The sequence below is a fragment of the Colias philodice genome, chromosome 2, assembly GCF_061535455.1.
Source record: "Colias philodice isolate Cphi_HAF_F1 chromosome 2, ilColPhil1 Martin Lab GWU primary, whole genome shotgun sequence".
NCBI lineage: Eukaryota > Metazoa > Arthropoda > Insecta > Lepidoptera > Pieridae > Colias > Colias philodice.
Window position 1 is genome coordinate 5660875 of NC_143087.1, and position 18947 is coordinate 5679821.

The following is an 18947-nucleotide window of genomic DNA, read 5'->3' on the forward strand; positions in this document are numbered from 1 at the left end:
GTTTGTGATCGTTTTGAGTGATATTTATTTATTTGCATATTAGGTGTGGCAGTGCATATATTAATGTCTTGTCGCTTAGACATAGCGAATTTATTACAAGAGGCATTAAGAGGATATTTATTTAAATAACCACTTTGTATTGTTGTATCAAGATATTGTCTTAATAAAAAATATACATAGATTTTAATGTGATGATTTCATTCATAGTAAAATATGTATTTTATACTAAACGAGGTTATCAATGGCAATATATATATGTATACTTATAAATTCCAATCACATGAGAAGGCTAAACAATAAATTTGTAATAATTTTAAATATTAAATTGAAAATTTGGTTGACATTACTTAAATACATTTTTTTCATTTTGGTCAAGGGAATATTAACTAACGTTCTTATAAGAATCTCATCTCTTGGGCATCGACCACATTTTTTACTTAAGGGGGCGCATAAAGCAAAATAACCAATCTTCTATTAGATGATACGTGTAATATGCAAGACCAAATCTAAAAAATAAAATATAATATCAAACTCGATGATATGTTCAACGATTCTGGCGAAACCACTTTTGGCGCTCTTTTTTTCTCGAGATAAACGTTTGATTTTGTCACGATAAAAGTGGTTTATCGCAGATAAAACCAAAACTAAAAGTAATTACACAAAATGCTCTGACAAATATCTTGCAAATGTTTTAATATAATTGTTTATGAAAAAAAAATCATAATAAGTATTACCATGTCAAGTAGAAAACGTAAAAGTGTGAAAATTAGAGCTAACTTGGTGATTTTTTTTTTATCGAGTCAATTTTAATATTTTATGTTTTTGATTAAACAGAATCGTTGAACATATCATCTAGTTTGATATATATTTTATTTTTTGTATTTGGTCTTGCATATTACACGTATCATCTAATAGAAGATTGGTTATTTTGCTTTATGCGCCCCCTTAAGCGGAAAACTTAATTTGATTTAATAAATTTAACGCAAATGTTAAGTTTTGTTCAATCAAGCAATAGATGATTATTTTATTTATATACATTGTAGTTTGTACGTGCTTGAACATTAATTCTTAACGTCCTCAAAAAGGTTTTCATTGGTTGTGTTTTTTCAATATTTAATTAGATAAGATTCCATCCTATTATTCTTGTCAAATTATGCTTGTAAATAGAAAATGATAAGTTAAGAAATTTATCGGCATTACAGTAAACTTAACAAGGAACCTACGTCAATAAACGGACAACGGTAGCTAGATAAGCCAGCGCTATAAAAACTTATAAGCGAGTTAGTTCATAATTTTTTCTCATAACTATAGTATTGTGACGTTATTGTTTAGATATTTATTTTACAGATTAAATAAAGAAAATACGTGAGTAACACCAAAGACTCAACGAACAAAGCCTTTTTACTTCAAGCACGTGTGAAGAATTAAATACATTAAAATATTTTCCGATCGACTCATTGTTATCAGTGTTATTATAATGCACTTAGAGGAAGTGTTCTGTTTATTTTTTTATAGATTAACTACCTCGTTTGTTTGCAATTTATTTAAAAGTCAGTGATTATTACAATTTACTTCCGCACATTTATTCACACACATATTTATTGAATAATGGGAGTTATTTGTGCCTATTTTCGTAATGGATGTTGACTCTCTGTATTTCAGGCATTCTGCTTAAATGAATAAAAGTTATCACTGTCAAAGAATTAGGTAGTGTATTTGACAACAAACGATACTTACTCTTAGGGTGCACTCACACACATCAGTCACCGTCACGGCACGTCACCGGACAGGATTAAAAAAAATATGTATCAATAGTTCTAGTATGACTCTGTTCCCACACGACAGTCGCCGGCACGAAATCTATCAGTGACGTCCCCGGTCAGGCACGTCAAATAATCTTTCCATACATGTATCATACTTTTATCCCCACTCACCCGGTGCCGTCACGTCTCAGTTCAGTCAGCGTCGTGCTACCGTCAATTGACATGATTGTTCTCTAGCGTGACACACGTCTAATCACTGACTAACCTGATGTATGTGTTCAATGATTCAGTCAAACCAGCGACGTGACTGACGGACAACATGACGGTGACTGGTGTTTGTGGATACGTACACAAACCGTCACCGATCAGTCATCGGTGACTTGACGGTGACTGATGTGTGTGAGTGCACCTTTATTAAGATTTTCACAATGTAATACAGATATGTCGAATATGTGGTCGACCGTCGAATATAATTTTTTTATTGTGATAGCGGAGCATTGAACGCTCATCTTATTAATAATAATATTGGAATGAAGTATGTATCGGGTACAACAGAGCATATTTGAGTAAGGAATTTTACATCTGTACCTACCTGGAATACTACGAACGTGGAATCCTGTATAATATGTGTAATTATTTCAATTATTTGCCAGAGATGGTTGTTAGGTTTTAATGTGAATGATTAAATGATTTTCTTCGAAACTTTGTACATTTTGTGAGTTTACACAAAATCCTTTTTTTTTCACTTTGTCTTTCACCTTCACCTTTTATACCTTTTCCATTAAATAATTTTTTAAAAGTTAACAGTATAGAGCCTTATTTTATTTTGACTAAGTTAAAATGTGTCTGGTAGATCTATTCAAAAATTTATCTAAAATAAAATTGGCAATGAAAGCGAAAGTTATTATAACAATGAACAGCGCTATAAATTTGAATATATAAATTGGCGATGGATGTTGCAGAGAGACTTAATGCGGACTGGTATAATAAAAGCGATGATCTATAAGAGTGTAGCGGTCGAACCCAGTGGCGCTCAAGGAGGACCGGGCCATTCCACAACCGGAACTGATTCGTTTATGCCTCCACCGACTGCTCGATTGTACCTAATTAAACATTTTCTGCACATATATTGCCTTTGCTTTACCTCAATTATAACATTTGGGTCATTTTTTCCGCAAGGCAAGTAGTTGTGCCCTGACACGTTTTCATATTTAATATGATTTAAAAAATTCAAATGTGATCGATTTCCGTTTCTATAATTATTATCTTCGTAGCATGCTAATTAAAAGACATCAACGGCCATTTAATTTAAATATTAAATTTATGTACCAAAATTGAATTATTTAATATGTGTTATTTAAATATACCTAGGCGCACACCTATAAACTTAAATATTGTGTGGCGTTATGGCCATGTATTAGGATAATAAAAATCCCATAAAATGCGTTTTAATAAAATCCGATTCAGTCGAGATCGTTCACGATTTCTCATTAACGTCTATTTTTCCTCTATTATTACAAGTATGGTTCGCTTTCACCACCCATCAAGTGACGATGTGACAGCATAATTATGCGCGTCGAATATAATCATGTACGTCGCGTGCATCTCTAGTGCTGGACAAAAAGATCGTTCGTGACCCCGGCGGCCTGCCGGAATCGAAAGTGTTCATCAGTGTGACCGCCGCCCGCCGCCCGCGGCGTCACACGTAATGCGATTTTGACTTATGTGACAGTTAATTTTTCTAATTGAACAGTAATCAATACTTGTGGACGTGGATTTGCGTAATCCATTCTTTTGTTCAGTTTTGCGTCTGCCATCTTCATGCTTGTGTAAGATCTTTGTTTTAGATTATGTGACCATGTTCATAGTGGGTAGAAATTAATGTTTGTTAAGATATATCTACCCTTACCCCAGTCGCCTAATAGGTAGACCTCTTTTGTTTTAGGCCATATCTAATCTACTTAGATAACATATTTAATGAAAAAAAAAATCTTGACATAAACATATTAATTAGCAAATACATAGATATAATTATTAATTTCAAGTGTCAACCTCATACATATATTACTAACTAGTAGTTCTATCATATTTTCGTAACTGTAATGTTAAATAGGATCGGTCGCTTTTAAGAGGTGCATTAATTGTGTTCACAAATCAGTAAATATTACAGAATTATTACGCCTTGAGCTCACATTGTAATTTTAGATACTTATTTGTGTACGTAACTAGCAATTTACTCACGAATTTCACAAGTAGGTACGTTTATTGAGCAGTTTAGAACAGTAAAGCTAAAGCCACAAATATCGCGCATTACAGAATCGGTACATTAAACGCTGTACATTATGAGAGTTTAGCTTTCGTAGTGTAATCAAAAGCACATCGATAGTGCACTGGTATGGAGGCGCAGTGGGCGAGGTTAAGCGATTGCTTAGATCCGCGTTCACCTCTCATTGTGTAACAGCTCTCGGGGGACTCGCCGGGGTGCGGGCGGCGCGGGGCGCGCGCGGGAGGGGGGTGCCGTGGGAACCGCCGAAAGCTCGCCGTACCCGGCTTCCGCCGCTGCGGCCGAATTAACCTAACGATGCACCTAGCACGCCATACGAACCATACGCAACACACTACACTTACATAAATTGAATCGCTCATTATCTTTAGTAACAGGAAATTATCGTGTTAATGTCGTTGAATGACGTGAAGATTTCTAAACTTATTTGCTAAACGCGTGTCTGTCATGCCTTAAGTTATTTTTTTATTTCATATATTTTTATAAGAGTTCGTGAACCTCAATAATGCAACAAACATAAATCCTTCTGTTTGTTTATGGAAGGCTATCTACGCAGCCAATTATCGTAGCGCTGAACAAGTAAAAGCCATGTAGCGTTTAAAGCTTACAAAGGGCTTTGAAATTTACGATATGAATTTGTATTGTTTTGTAATTGTTTTCAATGAGCGGAGCGGTGGAATAATTCATAAGCGCCGTTGTTCCCAGCGGCGACGATGTAGCCGGAGCGACGACAGCTGAATAGGGCAATGGTGGCGGGCCGTTAGTGCGGGGCGGAGGGTGGTGAAGAGAGCTGCGCGGGGGTGCGGCGGTGCGGGGCCGGGGGGAGGCAATGCGGCCGAGGGCGGAGCACCTGAGCGCGCCCTGACCTACGACCCGCGGTGAAAGGCGCTCCGGCACGGGCCGCGCCGACATAGCATCGCGCCGCTCGCAACTGCAAAATAATTGTGTTGGGTTAACAAAAGGATATTATCTGAGTCATTGGTTTTACGTTTTCGCTCCGTAGTGTTATTTTTTGTGAGTAACCATTTATTAAGTAAAACTTTTCTAGTTAAATGGGTTATTCCATGCGAGTATGTAGATTGTTACGTCGGTAATTTGTAAATGAAACATTTAAAAAATATCTACGTCTGCCTACAATACAATTTCAAATGACGTATAAAATTATGTAATGTATAAAATTAGTATTTTTATGGAAATAGTTTTTTATATTATATCCTACACCTACACCATACATCATACCGCATACGATTAAGGTAATTAGAATTAGAGATTATTTCTAAAATTAAACGCGTTTTTCAATACTGTGTTTTTGTTTTCCTCAATCCACCTGACTGTAGTTACTAGAAAATTCTCCATGATTCCCTTTTAGATGAACCATAATGACACAGCTTTCACTCGCCTTTATATAAAATAAATCGCAAGGGGCCTGTTACACGCGGAAATGAAGATTGATGACCAGCACGAAAAAGTGTATTATGATTAGTACAATATCTTTTTATAATAACATTACAAAATAAATGATTGTTTGATCACGTTTAACGATGCTTTATGGACAAATAAATAATATATGATGTTCTGCTTATGTTGTACTAATCTGCGTCTAGATAATAGAAAACAACTTGTTTCAAAATTTGAAGCCTTTATGTAAAAAAAAATGTTGTGTGGTTTTATGAAACCGCGGTAAAAGTGAAACTTAGGCACAAAATTATCGTATTTGTACGATAATGACTCCGAACACTGCTTTATACAGGCTACTCGGCAGCCGACCGTCACGCGACATGCGCCACACAGACCAAAAAGTTTGAGACGATGTAATAAAAGTTTCACTTTAATAAAAAGGTATGCTTTGATTGTTTGTTTGCATTGAATAAGCTTCGAAACTACTGGACTATTTCGAAAAATTATTTTACTATTTATATATACGATTTCTCAATAAACCAAATCATCCCTGACTAACATTGGCCATATTATATTTAAAAAAAGCGATGTCTACTCGGACGCAAGCAGCTAGTCTTTTATATCATGTCCACATGTGCCTATAGTCCTATACGTTTCTCATATTTAAACGTCTTTAAAAAGCATAAGATTTCAGGTACCTAAGTACAAAAAGGTAGGTAGTGCCTTCATTATTTATTAATCTGATTTCGAATATACCTACACACGCAATTTCAATTTTGCATATCACAAATATCCTTATTTAAGCCTTACAAAACATAAAATTGCTCAGAATTATAAGTAACTGGACATATGTAACAGTTTCTAATTTAAACAATTCAAAATATTTAGGTAATATTAATATACCTATCTGTATTTGAACCCAAGTTTTTCCCTAGAACGTATGTAGGTAGAAGGTATTAGGTAGGTAAGCAGATCGTCAATTTTCCCGTAAAGAAAATTATTACTTAGTAAATTTTACAGGCGACACGCGAATTCTTATAACATCAAGTTAATGTTCATACTGAAATCTCCAGTGTATTATATATAAGCTTCTTGTTTGTGTTTATGAAAATAACATTTTGAATATGGAACATAAGTTTCCCGGTCAGTGGTACCTTCATTGATAATTGTTAGCATTATTGCACGCCTCATAAGCGAAGCGTTGAGGTGGGTACTACTGTCACTTCGCGCAAAACCTGATTTTTCAAACTTAAAATGTCTTTATGTATCATACATTGCACTTGTAAGATAATACATACACACACATATTAAGAAAAAACACTATTTTTAACGTTCATGATATTTTTGATGTCATTTTTGTTATTTAAACTAGTTAAAAAACAGTTTAAAAAAGTTCTGTCTTGGACGTCCGTGTGTCTGTATGTGCGGATCCTTTTTCTTGTTAACACGATAGCGACCGAAATACTTTACTAATCGAGTCTTTTTTTTTCTCTTACGCTTGAGTATGCTCAGGAATAGAACCCTTTCATTTTTCAGGGTCTGATTCGATGTGGTTTAATTGTTATTAAATAAACAAAAATAATAATTAATAAATATTTATTAAAAAAAAATTATGAGGCGTGCACTTTTGGATTTTCCAAATTATTTTTAATCTATGATTCTCAATATAATTTTTTCAATGGAATTATATCCAATTCAGTTAATTAAACACAGCCTTAAACACCAATAGCCTGTTCCGATTTGTATGGCGTTCTCTCGCTACAGTTAATTAACGTGACTGTCCATTCTCTGTGTCAATATCTTGTCATTTTAGACATATCACTGTTTTTAATTTAAAATAACTTGTAAGCACAAAAAGCTGCACCAGGGTGGGCAGCAAAATTACTCGTATCAAAAGATGACGTGATAAAAAAGTATTGCAATATCGGTCCTGCTAAATCGATATTGACGAGATTCGTGAGTAAGCAGATTCAGTAGAATACAACAAAATTATGCATATTATGTAAGGCCAAATATGGCTAATGTGGTTTTAAAGAGCATATCACCGAATATAACCTGTCATTCTCGAATTCATTCTCCGTAAAGCTAAGATTATAGTGATATTTATATGTAGTTGAATGAGCAGTAAAAAAATCTATTATTATGTAAAAACTTAAATTGACTTATTGAATACACGTCCTATTCTATAAAAATACAATATGTAGAATTTTTTTATGTTTTATTTATAGGATATAGTGCATTGATTACTTACTTTTCGGTCTCCACATAAAATAGCATCTACAAAATATTATTTCTAAATCATAAATAAAAGTTATCTACCGATCAGTGACATTTATTTCTAGCCTCTAATTATTATATGTGACAAGACTGAGTGAGCATCTTTGTTTCGAAAGTTTAATAAAATGAAGTTTACGTGTGTGGTAAGAGGCAAGAGCTTACATGCAACAAGTTAATCAAAGTGTCTAACGTGTTGAGGTCTGTGGGTAATGATAAAGACACTTAATTGAATTAGTATTTAATATTTATGCAATACACCTGTATTTATTATATTAATTCTCAAGAGCTTGGAGAATTTAATTATACTAGACACAAAAGAAAATAAATGTCCCCCTACTAAATATAACTTTATTTATATTTGACTGGAATGTATTCGCCATTCCCTTCAGTATGATTTCTTCATATTTTACAAAACTATAAAAAACAAACATTACCTAAAATAAATAACTTTAATAGGCAAAATAGTTCCAGTATCGACATCCTACACATATTATAATATCATAGCATATAATGTAAAGACAGGTCAAAGTCTAGTTTGTAAATTAAACTTCCAAAATGATCAGTAACATTCTAATAACGAGTGCGACGGGCTGTAGCGCATAAAGTGATTCTCTATTGTTATTTTTACAAGCGAATGAACCACGCAAGCCCCGGGCGGTTCTCATCCGAAATCTACACCTCAAACATTCACTACGAAATGAATGACGCATTAAATTAACTACGGTTTGCTATTCTACAAATTGTCATAACAAGCTTGCTGCAAGCATTTTACTCTACATAGTTAAATGCACATTGTTTAGTATCGTTAAATGTTATTATTATTGTATTAGAGTATCCATAGACCATAAGCCGTATTGCAAAAGCACAAACATGACTTGTAAATATTAATTAAATACACTCTCACTAGACATTTAAACAACAAAGCTTTATTCTTCGCCGTACCAAATATGAAGGTACTCTATCTCTATGTTTCGTAACATTTGGTTTGCATCTCAAATCGTACCAATTTTAAAATAATATTGTTGGAACATCCGGGCCTATCTGATTCCAATCTAATTCCGTGAAGCATTCAATGTCACCGAAACGAATACTTCAACGATCATATCGACAACAATACACATTTATTTTCATAGAAGAGAAGGGCATGAACAGGCCTAAATAATACTTTGAATAGATGTTTAAAATATTCGGTTATTTACTGGAAATAATTAAAAAGATAAATAAGCTTTTATAATTAGTTCTGTAGAAAAGGAAGCTTTTTTGATACGCGGGGAAATCCTTGGGAAAAAGCCTCCGGATATGTCAGTATAAACCCCGCGGTGTTCCATCGTGCCTCTTGATGACGAGGTCGTGGGCGTCCTTGCGGATTCATCAACATGTTATTATTATAGTTCTATTATTATTTATTATAATACTTTACATGGACATTCTTAAATTCTCATGGCCGCATGAATTTTTTTGTTTTGATTGCCTGAAATCACCTAGTCGATTTTATCTCAAAACTAGCAAATTTTCCTACAAATAATTTATCCTTTTAACCTTAGTAAGAGTAAATAAGTTATGGTACGTATACCTGTGTCGTATACGGCATTTGGAAGTATATCTTCCCAACGGAAAAAAATATTTTTCTACAAAATACCAATAACCCGAGTTACCCAGATATTTCATGGCTTTTCATGAAAGTAGTTCAGTTATCTCTTTTAATAAAGATTGGTTGGAATGAATATATTATATAACGTATTATTATTTCCTTTTCACGTAAGATTGCCTTTGAAAATATGAATATAATGAAATTACATATATATACGAAAGTTACATAGTAGGTACCTATTGCCTCAAGCGCTGTCACTCACGATGCACTGTGTTGCGTTGATCGATAATAATCGATGTGATTCATCTTCTTTTTCCTTTAATAGCGGAGTTGGCACATTGACATCGTATGTAATTAGAATTTGCAGTGTAATAATTATTATTGTAGATTAAAATTAGATTGTTGCAAAGAGTACCTAAGCGTAAAGAGTTTTAAGAATATTGCAAGTAAACATTAGGAACTATTCCTGTGCAAAAAAAAATATTTTCATATCGAGTGAGTTTGGGACATTTTTCATTTTAAGTCCTTTTGCTTAGTTTTTTTTGTTTAATTTCGTTATATTTATTGGAATATTCATGTTATTTTGAGCTACATTTGACTTTAAATGTAACAATCTCATTGATTGTAAAAGTACGCATGTAAGATTTGCGTGTAAATTTTGACAAAATGTATTAAAATAAGAATAATATATTTGACTTTAGAGAGCGAGGACGTTCGGCAAGTCACGATCAATCCAACGTTATCGTTATTGATGTTATAATACCTATATAAAATCGATTGTCCATTCTTAATACATTCATTTATTAGCTTTAAAACTTAAAAGTTTTGAATATTTATGACCATTAAAAATTGAAAATAATAAGATATGCAACTCGCATAATAAAATAAACTATTAAATAGTCTTGTGATGTTGCAAATTCCTATCTAAAAACTAATTTAGAATTAAAAAACCAAACATATTATGTCCACCACGCAACATTTTTTTGTAGTAGGCATCTAACCCACACCCTCAGGCGCACAACCATGGTCACTAACAATTGCACATTGCGATCTTCAATATTGAAAATGTTAAATCTAATAAATATTAAAAAATATATTCTATAAAAATCTATTAAAAACAATGAAGAGTCAATCTAACCACAAAAATTAGAAAGGCACCGATTTATCACCAACAAATACATGACTACTAAAATTTTCTTATGTATTGAATTATAGGTTTTAAATAAATAAGGAATATAAGCGATTCTTTTATAATTTTTGGAAAATGCTTATTATATAGCGATCAATTCAAAGCACCGGAAAACGTCTCGACCGGGACCTCCCGCTAAGTTTCGACAAGTTTAGTTGGAAAATTAAATTTTTAACGAAATAGGTTTTAATATTATCTTATTTTGATTTATGTATTCCAGTATAAGGGTTTTTTGAATAAATAAAAATAATGTTTCCTTAGTAAGTACCATGTGAACATTTTTGATTAAAGTTGGCTTATTGCCTTATACGTTTTTAATATCTCATAAATTAATAAATGTAAGTATTTATTTATTCATAAAGTCTCAATTTTAATAAAAAATAATTTTAAGTTATGACCTTGTGCGTTATATTTGGTTTGTTGAATGTGGTTTAAATTAAAGTTAATATTTTTCAATATTTATCTGCCCGTATTCCCAGAAAACCGTTACTTTATGAGGAAAACGTAACGATCGTATATTTAAACCACTTTCCTGTGTAAAATTTGTAAATTTCTAGGAAAATTTTGCAGCGTAGGTACTATTTAAGAGCTTCTACCATTAAATTGTGATGCAATTATGTTAAACGCTGACATTGAAAAAGACAAGCTAAAATAATCCGAGAATTCCGAGTGCCCTTCACTTTATCGCAGCGCTGATGCATTGTGATGTCTAGTACATTTAGACCGAATGAAATTAAGCTGCTACTCAAATCTACTTATCTGGAAGCCAATAATTCTATAAAGTCGAGGGAGACATGACTGAACTGCACAAAATTCTTTGATAGCAAATAATTAACATGGTACTTTTTTAATCAAATACTATAATCAGACACTATAATTTAACCGGCACCTGAAGTCTTGGCAGCCGCATTGCGTAGTTGTAAATAGCCTGAAGTTTTTATCTGGACGATCTAAATGTAAGGTGTTACGTACTTCAATGGTAGGTAAACAGTTCATAAGAGGATTAATTACGTATTGTACTCAAATTCAAATTAAACTACCGATTGATATTACCTGCTATAATGCAGCAGGTTATCAATCGGTAGCGGAAAATTTCTACTTCATTCATAAACATATTGAAGTACCTAACTGATAAAATTAAGCAGAGGAGTTACGTTAAATCAATATGTGATTACTTGCGGTTATGTTTGTTCACGACAACCGGATTTTATTCATACTTTTCTCAGAATCATCGAGCATGTATGAGTAGGCTCATCATTATTTGTTAAATCTATTTTTACGCTGTCAACCATATTATGATGGTTAAATTTACCGATGACAATATTATTTATCGCTAATGATAACACTTAAGTTATTTAATATTTATGAAGGTCATGTACATAAAATATATTTTTAATATTGTCATACGTTAATCCTTATTCAGATATTTCTTATTACTACTCATACAAATTGTTTTCAATGTGTTTAATGTTTATGTTTACTTAAAACATGTTCTGCATTTAATACACGACCATTGCGCTACATATTAATGTACCAGTTACAAATATGTAGAACGATCTAATTGTTTACAGTAATCAATTGATTGTCTTGTTGATGTGGCTTAAGTGCAGGATGATTATTAAAATACAGCTAAGTGTGTGCAGCAAACAATTAAACCATTATATTCTGACAAACTCAAATACAATCCAGACGTAGGTATAGACATGTTGACATTTTATTATCTAACTAAATGACTGTACCATTATAAACAATTAGCCGGTGAAAGTAAATTTGTCTGGGATTTTTAGCTCGTCAAATAGGAGGCCAGTCTAGATCTAGACTAATAAAAACTGAATTAGGATTAGACCAATAAAACGGCTTAGCAATCTAGATATTGCTGCTTCACTGATCATGTTAGATATTTGCGCAAATTAAATGCCAGATTCCCAGTGACTAAGTCAAATAATGGCATATAGAAATTCTCATTCAGTTTACGCTGATTTAAACTGATCCTGTTAGAGACGTAAGATGTGGTAAGATGTAATAATTAGAACTGTCAATAATTGTTTTTTCTTGTTTTTACCGTTGCTCTTTTTCTCAAATAATTCCTGTCCCTAATTCATGTCTTTTAAGACTTTATTTATGAGTTAATTGCCTCCTTTCATAAACAGTAGTTACATGCACACATGACATTAATATTGTATGTAAAAAAATGCAATCAAATTAAATAGTAGAACAGGTGGAAATAGCATTAACGGTTAATAGGCGAGGCACGCGTTCCTGTTTTTTTGCAGGAGTCAAGGGTTGTATAGGTCATCGGCATTTGGTTTAGTGGGTTGGCTCGGCTAATAGATGAGTGGTGCGATCGTACTTGATAAAACTTCAGTGCTGGCGAACTTGAGGTGAGAAACGTGGTAACAGGGCGTGAGATGGAGCTACTGATACCGTCCGCGCCATCACACCGCCCAGGACCTCGCTGTCCGCCATTACTATTGAGTTTTCTATGAATTAACAAAGATTCTATAAATTAACAAATTAATTATTAAAACTAAAAAAAATCCCTGCACAGAGAAGAGTAGAGCAAAAATTCTAAATCGAGATGTCAGTCAGTAAAAGCATGGACTACTTTTGTTATATTGCAAATTTCTTTATTATATTGTACAAATAAATTGCAATATATACTTAAAAGAAACTTCAACCTGAACCTGTGGTTATCGTAATTGAAATAATAAGTATGATTTGCGAAATTGTAAGAATGAGTGTACTGAATTTTCGAATCGACACCTCATACTAATTAAAGTACACCACGCGATCATATTGTGGACAAAAAATATGGTTAATCGATTTTCGATACAGGTTTACATAAGATATTCAGCTGTATCTCCGTGTTCTCATAGTATGAGAGTTAATTATTTTATTTCTGCTTAAAACGTTAAAAATTTAAAATGAAAGTTGAAAAGAAATGAACTATGTTGTAAATAACTTTAATAACATAAGTGTATCCAGCAAACTTCAAAGCCTATAACTTCGCATAAAGTCTATTTAAATAAATATTTCGCGGATTGATTACTACAGATAATCAACCAAGTCTAATTATTGTCTGTAATCAAGCAAATGTAATCTGATATAAATCTCATCTAGAATCAAATATCAAATAGATAATTTGTTTCAGTTTAGGTACTTATTCAAAAGCATGTCATCATTTTCACAGTACTCTTAAGCTACGTGATGATAATGTTTTTTTCGGATTCGGCGGCTACAGATCCTTCAAGCATATTTTAAAGCATTACGTTCGAATTTCTCGTATCAGTGGTGCGATTTTTCGGCATCGTGGAATAATTACGGTGATCCAAAATTATTCACGCGGCAAGGCTTCGATGACAGCATCCTATCTGATATTACAGAACAACGTATATACGAAATCGTATAATTAATTTGTCTACCAATTAAATCCGGCTTATTGCTTTATGTTTAAATTATATAAATGCAACATTATTAAACGTTTATAATTTAATATTATTTGTATGAGAGGGCATCTGTACGTTAAGTTTGCAATATAATTAATTGTCTTAGATGAGCTGAAGATGATGTTTAGGTCTTACCTACTAAATCTGTAAATATAATAAGAAAGTAAACAGACTATTTCTGAACATAAGATACTTTTTTAAAGAGTAGGTCCTCAATAGCTTTTCCTCAATAGCTAATATGGATGTTAATGTAATCGTTGGTAAACAGTTTTTTGGTTTGTCTGATTTGATCGTCCATCATGTAAAAATCACTGAACAGATTTTTGAACAATTTTAAATGGTGAAGCTACATTTTATTTTAAAATAATATTTTTTACTTTTATATCTTTAAAACTTTGCTTTAAAAATAACGTTTACATGGAAACAGAATAAAGTAATCGATTATTTTTTATGTAAAGCCAGATTCCAATCCACAGGTAGGTATTTCTACAAGATTTCTTTCATTTGTGTAATTAATATTAAGCAGTTAATTATTTTTTATTTATTTTTATTAAAAAAGTACTGTTTTATTCAATAATTAATTGGGAACCAGTAAATAATTGAAAAAAATCAACTGCATTTTTATACAGCAATATTTTGATGCAGTATCGAATTACACGAGCGCGTTTATAAAAGTAAAGTCAATTAAACTTTATTTGGCTTGATTATTGATCTTTTAACCCTATGAAATTCTTGTAAATCACTCCAAGTCAACCTGGTTTCATAATTACAGAGTGAACGAGATAATGATATGCTTAGCTGATATAGTGAATAAACGTGCGAGCGAGTGGATGGCATCCGAACATGAAATTTCACAAAATGATTTTAAGGTGTGATGTGGAGTAAAATCAAGGGTGATTATGGAGGCGTGGCTCTGTCATTACTTTGTCAGTCTTTGGTGGTCAGGTAATAAGAATTTTTTACTACTTACGCGGACGAAACAGTTACGCTGGTCGCTGAACGGAGATTTTGCCAATTCGTGAAAATAAAAATTATATTAATATACGCTCTCTTTATTGCGTTTAATTGGGTATTTTTTTCGGCAGTCGTTCATTTCGTATGGTTCAACAATATAACGTTAATAAAATGTACATTCATATAAAAATGAAAAACATATTTATAAGAAAATGATCACAAGTTTCTGTAGTTCAAACTACTCAAATTAAGTATTGGCAATTGCGTGAAAACCACTGAACTTTGTAGTTTTTATTATTTATGAAGATTTACCCTCTCATGTTATATCGAAGATCGTGTTTTAGTAAAGTTGACTATAGTGTTAACTTTAATAAAAACACAAATGTTATAGGTAGCGTAAATTTCCACCATTGAATGTCGCTTAAAATAAATTAATCCCACCACATATTCAAGAATTTGCAAGTTTCTTGCGTTATCAATATAAATGTCATTTTATGTTATTTTCGTGAAATTACATGTCATGCAGTTTTATGTAATTACGAGCGCCTTGGAGCAAGAGGTCAAAAAGAAATTCACTTAAAACTGTAACACGCCCTTCGCGAGAGCCGCAAGTCGGGTCATTTTCGAAAACCAGTGTCTGAAAGTGAAACTACCCGCGCATTTATTACTTACCAAGTAAAATATGTAGATTGTCGGCAAGATAATAATGATATGTGCTCTTGGTAATGAAATTTCCCGCCGTCAAACGGTGCCAAAGTAATTTGCGTCGCTTGTCTCTGGCAACAAGTGCCCTAAGGGCCGCTTTCGAGTTTACGCAAGGCGTTAATGAGACCTGTGTCAACTTCATAACGGGAGTAAACCACGTAGGATCACCTTTATCTACATTTCGAATGAGATTCTTTGTTATATTTTAATCGAATGTTACTAAGTATAAATAAACTGCACTTTATTTGATTAAGCGCATACTAAAACTTACTTTTTAAATCTCTTTATTTTCATACCTTTCCGCCTCGTTAACTACCTATCTATTGTTATTGTTTGAAGAATTATTGTTGGAAAAGTAATGCATTTTTTCAACTCACGGACAGATTAACAAATTACACATTAAGAATGGAAAATTTTATCAAAAACTACAAGTTTAAAATGTCAAAAAGTTTAATTATTGTAACAGTATGAAAAATGACCTGCCATGACTTTCTCGTGCTTCATTATTAAAAAATTAACTTCTTTTCGATCGCCATAATTATTCGTGTCACATTGGGAGCAAAAGTTCAATGACGACTGCGTAAGAGCTAAAAGAAATTCAAAATATTGTACGTATTTTTTTTTTAATCTCGCTCCTGTCTCAGAGTTCAACTTTGTCAGCCATTTTAAAGAACCTTTACCACATTATCACGTCCGTATTTATGTAGTTTCGTATTTTTGTTGATAAGTAAATTGTGAAGCTGAAAGTGGTAGTAGGTATCGTTATCTTATTGATAGCTTATAAATTGATTACAATTTATATTGATTACTCTGGTAATTGTGATATATTCCAAACTGATACTGGCTCAGCGTATAGTTAGGTAGATACCTAGGTAGACTATTAAAGTAAATTGAAATATTTCCGACGGTATGTTTAAATTGATAATAATTAACGAAACCGTTCCAAGTTTCGCGAACAAGCAAATAATTGTTACATAGGCATACCATTACTTAATTCCGCGGAAGAGGCACGCGGCCACCCCGAGCGTTCTGCGCCAGCGATCGACTCATATTTGTTAAAACAACGGAAACCTGTAATTTTGATCGATATCTTTATTGAAAGGACAAATTTATTGACCATTTCTTTGCAAACGTATGATTCGAGCGAATACAATATGGTGGTTGAACTGCTGTCGCAAGCTCCGGGGCCGAGGTCTTTTTGCATACCGCGATTAATGCTATTGGTTTCATTCTTCAATAGCCCCTTTATATCAGATTGACCTACATTACTTTGGTGAAATTGCATTGCGTAATGGCTAAAAGAATTTATTCGTTAAATTTATAGCGTCCGTTTCGTTAAAGTGGTAATGTTCAAAGAGGTCACCGTAGGTAATTGGTTACAGAGATTTTGCGGTACGCCTAGAGAGACATGGAGTACTTGGAGGAAGTTGTACATTGTTTACAAATGTTAGAAATAAACGTTGCGCTTCGCAGCCGGTGCTACGATGTTCGTAAGAGCATAATTTGCGAAACGTTACTATGTTCTTGTCTTCTTGTCCGCTAAACGACACCGACACGACTCGTATTTCATAGTCGCGCTTATCTTTATACTTGTTGTTTTGCTAACAATGATTTATACCCACTTTATCTGCTTTCGAAGAAGTAACACCGACATGGATGGGTAAACATAACTGTTGTAAGTTTGGCGTGATATTTATAGGTGCACTATTCACATGGTTACCTATGTACGTATATTATATTATTTTATGTAATTAAATTATCGAAAAGATCGTGTTTATAACTTTAACCCGTTATTGTTTGGACAGAGTTCGAACCATAAAGGTTAAAGTATATGTAATACATTTATATTTATTTTTTACAAACGGGTGATTTTGATGTAAAATTTTAAATGTTAAATGTATAAATGACAGTTCTGGGTTTAATAATTCCCATACTTACACAAAGTAGGGTATTTAATATTTATAATGAACAAATACATTTGAATTAAAACATCAGTTCATTTTTTTGAGTTAGAATGAACATGCAACATCGGTATGAACACCGTTACCTACCTTGTAAGTAATGAAATGGCTTAGTGGTTATATTGTTTATGGATCTGTTTTGAAAAGTAGCTCTCGAAGAAAAAATAAAGTTCTTATTTATAAAAAGGAGCAACTCAAGAAAGTAAGGTTCAATCCACCATTTTATTATATTGTTTTAGTTTATTCTTCGATCATTAAAGCTAGACGAACATATTATATAAGTACAAGGAACTGGAAATAAAATAAAACTTAATGTTGGAATGTACTAATTTTGTATTATACTTTTTGTAAGTAAGAGACGGTAACGGCACGTAATTTTACGTAAATAAAAGCAAACATATGTTTTAGATATGATTCTGAATTGCTCCAAATTTCGTAAAATATTCATAAAATATTGCTCTATATATTCATGGTGTTTATATTATTTCCTATGAAAGCTGGAACATGGAAACAAACACGAAGGGTCTAGTGTCTAGTGTCTGAACCTTCGTTTTACTAGATACGTGTTTTTGCGTCTGTGATCTTATTCTTGTATTGACACTTCGGGGAAAATTTTCAATTTGTTATGCTTATTATACTTCCCCTTACGTATAAAAACGCAAATGACATCAAGCGCACACCCAAATATGAAAATTTATAAAACGATAATCTTGTTGCACAAATGACTATCATCCGTTATGGATGTCATTAGCTTTTTTCGTTAGTTTTGCCTTGAGTTTGTCCTTCAGTCTCTCACTCATCGTTCGAGTGACTGTTATACCGGTTTTCATGCGAATATTTCAGGCTTGCAAAGATCTTCGTAACAATATAAAAATTAATAAATTAATATAATCTGCTTTAAAAATTTATGGCTGATGTTATTTTTGTTCTAAAACAAATTATTATAACTTGTTTAATTTTATTTTCAACTAGCCGTCCGCCCCGGCTTCGCCCGTGGTACATGTTTACGTTTTCTCTACATAGAAACCATCCTCGTACTTCAAGGAATATAATAAAAAAAGAATTATCGAAATCGGTTCAGCCGTTCTCGAGTGCGCTTACCAACACATTTTGCGATTCATTTTTATATATAAGAAGATTAGATGTGTAATAGTAAAACGTTTAGTTCAATTTCAAGTGTTTTTATTTTGCATTAACTAAAAAAGAGCCAGGCATTTTAATTAAAATTATTATTTTAAAACCAGAATATTCTATTATTTTTGTTAATCAATAATATATTAATTATTAATATTCTTGTCCAACTCTTATCAATGGAACTTTATAACGTATTAAAAACAAGAAGTACTTTCTGCTAAAATAATAAGATAAACTTCCCATGT

At 32.6% G+C, this 18947-nt stretch overlaps 1 long non-coding RNA gene across 4 annotated transcripts in view; it reads right to left on the minus strand.

Moving 5' to 3' along the window:
- LOC149490443 (uncharacterized) overlaps positions 1 to 18947 on the minus strand; it is a 43841-nt gene that overhangs the window by 10919 nt on the left and 13975 nt on the right. For 2 of the 4 annotated variants that reach the window (XR_016316761.1, XR_016316762.1), the window contains exons 2-3: positions 12853 to 12982; positions 4059 to 4978 (exon numbers count right to left, since the gene is read on the minus strand). This is a non-coding gene — a long non-coding RNA (uncharacterized LOC149490443). Of the gene's footprint in view, positions 1 to 4058; positions 4979 to 12852; positions 12983 to 18947 lie in introns of those variants that run through there. The other 2 variants (XR_016316756.1, XR_016316758.1) reach the window with 2 other exon arrangements.